The 11,347-nt window shown below is 39.1% G+C and overlaps 1 long non-coding RNA gene across 4 annotated transcripts; it reads right to left on the bottom strand.

Annotated features, from left to right (window-relative positions):
* Positions 1-3,930: 3,930 nt before the first annotated feature.
* LOC108700265 lies at positions 3,931-11,347 on the bottom strand. 4 transcript variants are annotated; one of them, XR_005963923.1, is made up of 5 exons: positions 11,294-11,347; positions 9,602-9,747; positions 7,503-7,541; positions 5,058-5,170; positions 3,931-4,197 (listed from the first exon to the last, which is right to left on the bottom strand). It is a non-coding gene; the product is annotated as an uncharacterized LOC108700265 (long non-coding RNA). The 4 variants fall into 4 exon arrangements; XR_001932971.2 differs by having other exon boundaries at positions 5,069-5,170; XR_005963924.1 differs by lacking the exon at positions 3,931-4,197 and adding an exon at positions 4,890-4,973.

The following is an 11,347-nucleotide window of genomic DNA, read 5'->3' as shown; positions in this document are numbered from 1 at the left end:
ATCGAGGGTTAATTAACCCTCGATATTCGACCAATAGTAAATGTGCCCCTTAATGTCAACTATTGGTAACAATTCTACTGGGTTTTTTTTTAACATTTAAATTATTTTTAGCAGATTGAATATGGGGTTTGAAGTTACATTAAAAATCCTTTATCCAGAACACCCCAGGGTTCAAGCGTTCCATATAATTGATCCTATACCTGTGCTTTTTAAATACCTAACCCTACAGTGTAAGAATACCAGTTTCTCATTCATCTACAGAAAACAAGCTGAAAACTTGAAATCTGAAACGTATCACCAGACATTTACCTCTATGGTTCACTTATAAATTATTGGCATATTTTTGCTGTTGATTCCAAAATCAACCACACCACGTAAATTTTACATATAAAATATGGTTAAACAGATTGCATTTTTATACTATCAATGTATGATTACCTGGTACTAAACTCAATGAAATATAAAAACAACTATTCGTTTTAGAGCAAGAACAGTAGAAAACATCTTGAATTACTAAAACAGTATCAAGCAAATCGTTGAATCAAACCTTTGAGAATAACATTTTAAAAAAAATTGAAATATTAATAGGTAATGGTGTCTCTACTAAGCAAATGCACAAAAATATTTAATTGGACCTGAAGTATACAAATAATGATTAAGTCCAGAATACTTACCAGATGTAGATGCAGGGGACCAAGTAGCACCAAATATCTGTTTAAAACAGTCACACATTGTTCGTGGGGAATTATTAAATACCAATATACTTAGTTTTGTGTTCTCCTTAACTGGGTTGTTTCCCAGCTACTGAATTTTCCAGCCGCAGCCTCACTCCTCACCAAGGGTAAGCCTAGCCATACGGATAGAGAATGCAATATAACCCCTACAGATTAACACATGGACGATGTCAGCATTTCAGAAAAGCTGGTTCCAAACATCCACCATTGTCCAGCACCAGGCAGTTTTAACAAAGCAAGCCAAAACTCTTGTTTGAAGCTTTGGATGGAGAGAAGGGAAAGGCATTGGATCAAAACTGCAGTGCTTGTTTGTCTAGAGCAAACAAGCGAATTAAGTTATGTGGCAGGTCAATAACAAAATTAAATCTATTCAATTTTGATAGATATTTCCATTACCTTTCGTCACTTAAGAGAAAATGTTCATTTTTTAATGCATCTGGTGTACAATGAAGAATTTTTACATGAGTATAAATAACATTGTCACATGAAAGTATATCCATCGACAGCACTCCAATTTTTCAAAAAATTGGAGTGCTGTCGATGGATATACTTTCATGTGATACAAGGAAGCCTTTGTGAACAGGCTTAAGGACTTGCACCCACCAAGAAATTTGGGCCTAGTAAGTAAGTGCGGTTTTTATTGGAAGTGTTTGTAAATAACATTGTCATAAAGTTTTATTTCATTTGTGTGTTTCTCCCAAGTACTTTACAGCAACAAAGTATTTTAGCTATAGTTAGAACTAGATGAATGCAACTCAAAACTAGGGATGCACCGAATCCAGGATTCGGTTCGGGATTCGGTCAGGATTCTGCCTTTTTCAGCAGTATTCGGATTCGGCCAAATCCTTCTGCCTGGCCGAACCGAATCCGAATCCTAATTTACATCCAAAAAAGTGGGTTCAGTGCATCCCTACTCAAAACAAGCCGAATTGTGTGTTGTGGGAGTGTATTAGCATGTGTGATTATGTGTGACTGCTGAGAGAGTATAAACCCCCCCAAAAATGTGTGTAAGATTACAGTATATGAGTTTATAATAAAAATAACCTGCCTGGAAATCTGACAGAAGAGGCTGGAAGTGGAATACACTACATTATTCTTGACCGCAGATGGTCTTCCAGCGTCGGACTGGGATGCCAGGGGCCCACCAGAAACCCTTAGGTCATAGACCCACTTTACAAACTATTATTCCTCCTCTCCTCATTCAACCTTTTTTTCTCATAGTCTTTTATCTCTACATACTATACTCAATTCTTCCATTATTAAGCCTCATAAAGAAATAGGGAATGATCATGAAATAGGCCAAATGGTTAGAAGCAAGAGGGCCCACTGACACCTGGGCCCACCGGGAGTTTTCCTGGTATCCCTGTGGGCCAGTCCGACATTGGTGTCTTCTATTCTGAGACTCCTGGGGCAATTGCACTCCAGATGTTTTTCACCCCTCCCCACTCATTGCATAAGGACTGGGGAAAGAAGGGGTGCTTCTCCGTTCCCTTGCCCAGAAGTGCTGCAGATCATAGGATCTGCTCTGTTGAACTTATAGTGTATCCACAGATCTTGGATTCTACAATATAAGGGTTAAGGGGGATAGTATTACTATGTATAAATATGTGTGGGGTCAGGTCATATGTTACATGAAGGGTTGTAATGCAAATATAGTAGGTTACCGCTAATAAACATGTGCAGTATTCATTTGTTATGAAGTATATGAAGATGCATGTTAAGGTATGGTTCCTTTTCCACTCTAAACCTTGTTCTTCTTCCATCCTTCCAACCAATGCTATGTATAAAATCTGTCATAATGCAATATATGTTCAATAAATTCTACCTGAATTAAAAACAAATATGTGTGGGGTCCATGTAATATACTTTCTTGGAAATCTGGTAGGTGAATATTGCAAGCCGAGCCTATTCTTACCATCTGCCATAATCCAGGCAAGGACAGGACTCTGCATTTAAAGGACAAAAATCCCTGTGTAAAGCCAACAAGTTTATAATCTCACCAGTAGTACGTGGGGTCCGGGTGCTCGGGGGGATCTGCCGATTTGGACCTCGGTCCAAGAATATGATCATAATTGCCGCTATGCAAGGCAGCAGATCGAGGACCACATCAATGCGCAGATCAAATATATCAATTGGCAGATCAACATCTCCCTGACTTATGGTCAGATATTTATATTGGTCGGCTAGGCCCATTGGAGAGCCCCATACACAGCTCAGTCTGTGTACGGCTACATCAACTTGTATGTGTGAGTGATGTTCTATCTATGGGGAAGGGCAGGGGCTGGAGAGGTGATGCCTGTTGAACACTGGCAGGGCACACAAAGGTCTCTGAGCTGCATTGTGGCATTTCAAAAAAGTTTGGCAATTTATTGAAGGCTGACAGATAGGTAACTTCTACCTGGATACTGTAGCAAGTAGATGTATGTATTTTTTTCTTACTCCCAGTTAATCTTGTTTCTGTTTACAGTGGGTGTAAGGTACCTTGTGCGTCTACTATTAGGGTGCCGCTCACTTCTGGGTTTTAGGCGCTGTGAGCGTGGCGTCATCGTGTTTTCAACACAATGTTTAATTATTTAAAAGGGCCTTGAGCTATTTTCACTGCCCAACGTAAAGGTTTGTTTTTATAGTTCCTGGTGCGATTTTGAAGTGTTCCTGATCTGTTCCTGACCCAACCTGTCGCTGCCTGTCCTGATCATGCCTGTGTATTTGACTACTCTTTTGGATCCTGCTTTGCATTGCGAATTGGTGTGTTTAACCCAGCCTGTGACCCTCTCGTCTCCTGAATTTGTACTGCCTCTCCAGACTGGTATTGACTCGGCCTGTTCTTCGACCACCCATCTTGTTCTCCGTTCCAATTACTTCATTCGGTTCCCTTGTCTGCCTAGAATTCTCTCCCAGGTTCTCTTACACTAAGACCTGGTTGCACCCAAATAGCAGAGGGCTCCTACCGAAGCCAAAGGTGGTTGTTATAGGCCGAAGAGTGAGCCGTGACCGGAATCTTGGAGTTAGTTCTAGGTTTGATATTCCGTACGTTACAGTGGGGACCTCAGCATGGATTTTCCAAGGTGTTGCAGTGTTTCTAAAAAGCCCTTACAGAATTTGCAATTTCTTCATCTGCACCAGTGACAGGACACTTTCAGACCATGCAGCAGTTCATATACTTTAAATATAACTTATGGAAACTTGATGAACACCATACATTAAACAGCTTCATTTTATTATATGTAAATATATATGTTCATACTTTGTCTTTATTTGTAACAACTGTGGTAACCATACAGCTGAAATATTGCAAACAAATACACAGAATAATTGCAATAAATGAAACACTAAGGTCAGCACAAACTCCCAGGAAAAATGTCTGTGCATTTTGATACATGTACATAATAATCTTTTCAGTTGCTTTCTTGTTCCCAGTAGAGACAGGCAAAAATGTCAGCCCAGGCATTTCTGAAGTGCATTGCTGTGCATAGAATTAAAAAATGGTTTCAAAAGACCTTATAAAACATGAGAATAAGTTTAATAAATCATGTTGCTTCCTTTCATTTTTGAATTGGAGCGATAATTGGGATATTTAGAACTTACTGGGGCTCATTAATAAACACTGGAAACATTTGCACTACGGCAGCAACTCATGGCATAGGGCTGCTTTTCAGCTCTCTAACTCTGAGTTAGTCAGCGACTTGAAGGGGGGCCACATGGGACATAACTGTTTAGTGAGTTTGCAATTGATCCTCAGCATTCAGCTCAGATTCAAAAGCAACAGTTATGACCCATGTGCCCCCCCCCAAGTCTCTGATTGGTTACTGCCTGTTAACCAATCAGTGGAAACCAAGAGAGTAAAAAGTAATGTTCTGGCTATTATATTAGACATCCAGTCACTCCAACCTTTATACGTTACATTTTTGCCTAACTAACTATATTAGAAATGTTTTTTATTTTGCACAGCCTATTTACCCAGTTTTTATTTTTACACTGAACAATTCCTTTAAGATTTCATACCTGAACCATACTTTAAAGCTTTTAAAAATATTTAAACATACTGTATATATACAGTATATTTTTTTAGCATTAATGATACTAGCTTGAATTGTGTAAAATGCAATTTTTTATCATTAAACAGAATAAAATCCTTAAAAAGTATGTTTTTTTAAAAAAAAAAATGGGATTCTATTAAAATGCCATTCCTGTATTTCAGAGTTTTCTGCATAACAAGTTACCAGATAACAGATCCTGCACCTGTAAATGAACACAGGTATATTATGCATACATTTTATAGGGATTAAAAGCAACAGCTGAAATGCAAAATACAACTTTATTTACCTTTAAATTACCTTTAAAATTGCAAACTTCCTCCCCTATAGTGTCTCTGAGGAAAGAATTCAAGTGTTGTGAGTTACATTGGTGCATGGATGACAGCATGTAGGCTCAAATACCTGTATTAAAAAATGTGAAAAATGTAGGTTACTCTTGTGTTCTTCTTTGAAGACAAAGGAAAGTAACAAAAAGCTTACATCACAAAAAAACACAGACACTCACTCTTTATTCCACATATATTATTGGCATGTATCCTTAAAGGGATTCTGTCATGATTTTTATGATGTAATTTTATTTCTACACTGTTTACACTGCAAATAATCCACTCTATAATATAACATTTAATTCCTGAACCAGCAAATGTATTTTTTTGTTAGTTGTAATATTGGTGTGTAGGTGCATCTCAGGTCATTTTGCCTGGTCATGTGCTTTCAGAAAGAGCCAGCACTTTAGGATGGAACTGCTTTCTGGCAGGCTGTTGTTAGACTGCTGGGGAGGAAAGGGAGGGGTGATATCACTCCAACTTGCAGTACAGCAGTAAAGAGTGACTGAAGTTTATCAGAACACAAGTCACATGACTTGGGGCAGCTGGGAAACTGACAATGTGTCTAGCCCCATGTCAGATTTCAGAATTAAATATAACAAAATCAGTTTGCTCTTTTGAGAAATGGATTTCAGTGCAGAATTCTGCTGGAGCAGCACTATTAACGGATGCGATTTGAAAATAAAGTTTCCCATGACAGTATCCCTTTAAAAACAGACATACTGTCCACATACTGACTACTGATAATGCAGTACTTGTAGGTATCTTACTTAAGCCAGTCCAGTTTGTTCCTACTGGAAAGCCAGATTATACCAAATAATGTATGCACCCTCGTCACCTCCTTGCAAGTGGCTGTTCCCACAAGATGGTAATTATGGTGCAACTATGTCATTTATATGAAAAATCTCTTTCAGTGGTCTATCAGCAAGTACATGGTATGGGATCCATTATCCAGAAACCTGTTATCCAGAAAGCTCACAATTACAGAAGCCTGTCTCCTCCAGTTTTATCCAAATAATCCAAATTTGTAAAAAAAATTATTTCCTTTTTTTTCCGTATTAAAGTGGACACAGACCAGAAGACCAGAGCTGGCCCTACATGACTGTTTTGAGCATCTTAGGTAGGCTTAATCTGGTTGTCAATATTAATGGGCAAATTTCTTCTGTTACGCTGAAAAATTCTGCTTGAGACAATTTAGACGCCGACGTTAAAGTTAATGGGCGTCTGAATAGTGTTGATGCGCAGCAATTTTGATGCGAGAGACTTTTGGGACACGCGACCGACAAATTTTCAGCAGCGAATTTTTGCGGGAGTTTCGCAAATTTATTCACCGTCAGCAAAATGTGGAAATTCCCCGCAAATTCACACCAGGTGAATTTATTAGCCCATCACTAGTTGTCAAGTCAGTCCCAGCATGTGTAGTAAGTTATCTACCAACTTGGGGTATGATGTGCTTCCCACCGCTCAATAAATTCAACTTGCTGGCTAACTGGCAGAACCAGATGATTAGTGTAATTAGCCATATATAGGCAAGTTGTCTGATTTCAAGTGGGAGAACAAACCATCCACATGATTAAATCACCAAAAAATCAGCCAGCTTCTGAGCAATTTTAGTAATCAATTGATCTTTCAGTCTCCAAAAAAACATTATCATATTGTGCACACTGTAGCTTATATAAAGTTATAGAAGGTCAATTAACTAAAACGGGAAATCTCAATTTATGCAAAAGTCTGAAAAGCACGCACCATAGACATACTTAAAATTTCTAAGCTGTGCATTTTACCAGCCAGATATCTATTTTGTTTACAGGCCAGTTGAAAAGTCTAGCTGTCCTGTATACACAAGCATGCAAAATTATGCGACAGTTTCCTATTGTCTACACCATGCTTCTATAAAAAGCACAGTATCATGTTTACATGACCCGAGAAGAATATTAGATTAGGGCATATTTTTAGAAAAGTCAGGTAGAAAACATTGTCTAAGACACGTCCCAAGGAGGTGGATAGTGTCAAAGACAATGAAATAGGAGGTTGTATACAGGACAGGATATCCTGATCTGATGAATTCAGTTGAAGACCAAGGACTACCAACTCTAAAGAGATACCACGCAGCAATAAGATGAGACAAAAATGTCAGAAGTAAAACACCCAAGAAAAACATGCACTACAAATAATCAGTCAACATCTACCTGCAAAAGTAGAGCTGTCCAACTGGAGGGCCGACAATAAATTTTATGGTCCATTAACTATTAATCCGGATAACATCATAATTTTATTTGAATACCTTTCCTGACCGTGTCACGTAGTCAATAGCTCTCCCAGTATATGGAAACAGTTGAACAGCCATGGTACTAAACTATGTTAATTGTTTTTATGCAAAGGTGTTGTAAGGTTTGCAAAATACTTACTCAAGAAATTCACACCAATCCCTAATTTAAGGCATCAAACTGTAAATGAAAAGACAGTTATTTGTATTTTTAAATACCAAAACATAAGACATTGTATAAAAATGTTATTAAATCAGAAAGCCATTCTTCATCCAATGGCAGGGAGTTCAGAAAACTATTGAGGGCTGTTGAGGAATGTTGTGTAGGTTTGAAGGGCTGGGGGGGGGGCTGTTGTTACAAATGCTTAAGTGGAAAGACGCTTATTTTGCAGAACTTGTGGAACCAAATCTGTTTTTGCCAAATAGCTTGTAAAATTCAGACAAGCTGCTTCTTAAAATAAATCAAGCAGGAAAACAAACTGCACACATAGATAAACTGCTTGTATATGTGTAATATATGTATGGTATGCACACAAGGATGCTTTGCCCTGTATAAATGCTGTGTCTTTAATTACAATGGCAAACACTGTGCAGCTGAAGCACAATCTTGGTTATTTCAGGTTGCAATGGCAGTATTAGGGCTCTTACACATGATCGTTTTTACCTGCGCTCCCCTGCGTTCCGTTTTCCGGCGTTCAGCCGCAGGGGAGCGGAGGAATAGACGCATTTAATTATTTCAAATGGGGCTGTACTCACACAGGCGCATGTAGGTGCCAAACGCAGGAAAAATGCAGCATGTTGCGTCTCAACCTGCGTTCAGCGCCTACATGCACCTGTGTGAGTACAGCCCCATTTGAAATAATTAAATGCATCTATTCCTGCGCTCCCCTGCGGCTGAACGCCGAAAAACGGAACGCAGGGGAGCGCAGGTAAAAACGCTCATGTGTAAGAGCTTAAAGCATTTCCCATGTTGAATGCTAATGTCTATGGTTGAGTCTGCAAGGTTTTCTTTTTTAATTATACAAAAAAAAATAGAGGATTAAGATTACAGAAATACAAAAATAACGCTTCTATGTTTCTGATAAAATCAGCAAATGTCTGAATAGCATTTACTGACATTAAGGGCTCTTACAGACGAGTGGTTTTACCTGCGCTCCCCTGCGTTGTGCTTTCTTCCGTTCAGCCGCAGGGGAGCGCAGGAGAAGACGCATCAAATTATTGTCAAGGGGGCTGTATGTGCCGAACGCAGGTAAAATGCAACATGCTGCGTCCCAACCTGCGTTTGGAGCTTACACTCATCTGTTTGCGTACAGCCCCATTGACAACAATTCAGTATGTCTACTCCTGTCATCCCCTGCGGCTGAACAGAAGAAACCGCAACACAGGGGAGCGCAGGTAAAACCGCTCGTCTGTAAGAGCCCTAAATTACTGGGTAATCATCTGCCAATTTAATATCTGTGTAGAGGAGGGTAAAAATGTATATTAAAAGCAGGTGTTTTTATTCAGAGATGCTTTCTACTAGGGATGCACCAAATCCAATATTTTGGATTCGGCCGAACCCCCAAATCCTTCACGAAAGATTCGAGCGAATACTGAACCAAATCCGAATCCTACTTTGTATATGCAAATTAGGGTTGGGAGGGGGAAAACATTTTTTACTTCCTTGTTTTGTGACAAAAAGTTACACAATCTCCCTTCCCACCCCTAATCTGCATATGCAATTTAGGATTCGGATTCGTTTTGGCCAGGCAGAAGGATTCGGCCGAATCTGAATCCCTGCTGAAAAAGGCCGAATCCTGGCCGAGTCCCAAACCGGATCCTGGATTCGGTGCATCCCTACTTTGTACAGACCACAGATTAAAGCTAATGCCATTCATTGTGTTTTTTATACAATGGTAACGGAGAAAATGCCCAGCCACTGACATACACCGCGTCAGTGCATACAGGGTGAATATTAAAGCAAAAATTAGAAATTAAGCGTTTTCAAACTGTAACCCCCCATGTGCACAAACAGGTGAATGCTGTGTTATCAGTGCATACTAAAGACGCTAGCCTAAAAAGGAAGCAATATTAATAGCAACACACTGTAGTACAAAACAATAGCAAAATAAGGCTGATCTACAATAATTGTTAGGTCTTATGACCGACCGACAGACAGCCACATCACAATGGGGGACCTCACCAGACCCATGGTATAAGACCATCTTCAGCTGATGGCATTTTCTAGCTTCTGATCAATACCTGACCAAGCCTGGATCAGATAGCAATAACATTCCGAGGATGTTTTGGATGGTGCATCAACTGGCTGATTTCCTCTGTAGTCCAGCTCCTCTCTGTCCCTTCTTTGTGCCCACATTGCCTGAATAGTTGAAGTACTGAAGTCCTATCTGCATTTGTAAAACAATTATTTTAGTGCAGGAAAGGTAAGGAAAGCACACGTTTACAGTATATATTTATTTATATTTATCCTTCACCTGTTCAGTTTTTGCCACCTGGTAGAACACTGTTTAAGGGAAGCCATAATTTGGCCTTATACAAGGGAAAATAAGCTGCCAATTTGGTTATTTAGGGCTGGGCAACATTGCATTAGCTCAGCTGGAATAACACCATCATACTGCTATATTCTATTTCCAAACTTTCCACATATAGACAAGTGCTGCCATCTACTGTCTAAGAGTGAGAGTGATAGGCTGACTTCAGAGTATGTACTTGAGAGGCATAATCAACTGTATAAGAGTATATTATAGGCTGTCATTCTGTCTAGTTGTTGAGATACATTTTCATCAGATTTCTGCAGTCTATTTTCAGTCTGTTCAATATCCACCTCTAGCTACAGCCAACAAGTAATGATCATCTGAACTTCTGCATTCCCAAGAGACAAACAAATGCAAGTAGGGGAAGATGACCTGTAGAATTTAATGACAAATATCTCTGGTGACAGCTGGTGTTTTGTCTACAGTCTGGTAACTACAGCATTTTAAAATTATGATAAATTGATGGTGCCCTTGAGTAGGCTGTGGGCCAAAAAAAATACTTTATAGAGCAAAATTTACCCCACAAGACTTCAGATGGCCAGCTCTGATTTGAAACAAAAGAAGTCTGAACCCTTCTCTTTAGGTGACTCAAAATCCTATTTTATCACATTAGTCAAGCAAAATGAACTTTAATTACACTTGTTTGCTTCAGTCTGGGAATTCATAATTATAACAAGCAGGCAGCAGCCATTTTGTGGACACTGTTATTAAGACAAGCCTTGTATCATCTCAGAATCTTGTTTGTGCACCAGAATGGGGGACCTGATGTCCATCCCCATGCCCTGGTTACACAATTAAACAAACAAGGGAAAGTTGTGCTCACCACTAATTTTTAAAACCATTAGGCGGGGGTGCAATGAGGTTTTGACCACAAAATACATATAGACAAATACAAGAGTCCTCTGCACTCAACCCATTATTAATATATTTGAGACAGAGACATTTTGTGCATACTGTAACTGCAGTATGCACAAAATGTCTCTGTCTTAAATATATTGATAATGGATTGAGTGCAGAGGACTCTTGTATTTGTCTACACAATTAAACAGTAAAGAGAGAGGGGTAATGTGGGGAGAGCAGTGACATCTAGGAAGTGCTGAATGGAAAGTGAAAGTAATTGTCTGCCCCGCCTCTATGCCTAAGGCATAGAGGAGGCGCAGACAATATTTGATTGACAGCTAAGATTTTCAAATGAGCTTACAACAGCTATGAACGCTTTAATAAAAAAATAGAAATTGGATTTCATGTTTTATTTAAAAAGGACTTATTATTATGCATATTTTTGTGTCTGGGTGACAGATCCACTTTAAAATATATATTGACTGAGCCTGAGCTACTTAGAATTTTAAAATCTGTAAACTTTTCACGTCCAGACACCCAACAAACAAAATATCCTTACAGGGAAGAGATTGCCAGCAAAAAACAGGCCAACTTCCATTTGAGTAGAATACCT

The sequence above is a fragment of the Xenopus laevis genome, chromosome 8S, assembly GCF_017654675.1.
Source record: "Xenopus laevis strain J_2021 chromosome 8S, Xenopus_laevis_v10.1, whole genome shotgun sequence".
Classification (NCBI taxonomy): Eukaryota; Metazoa; Chordata; class Amphibia; order Anura; family Pipidae; genus Xenopus; species Xenopus laevis.
Note: the sequence above shows the minus strand (reverse complement) of the source record. Positions and strands in the feature narration are given on the sequence as shown.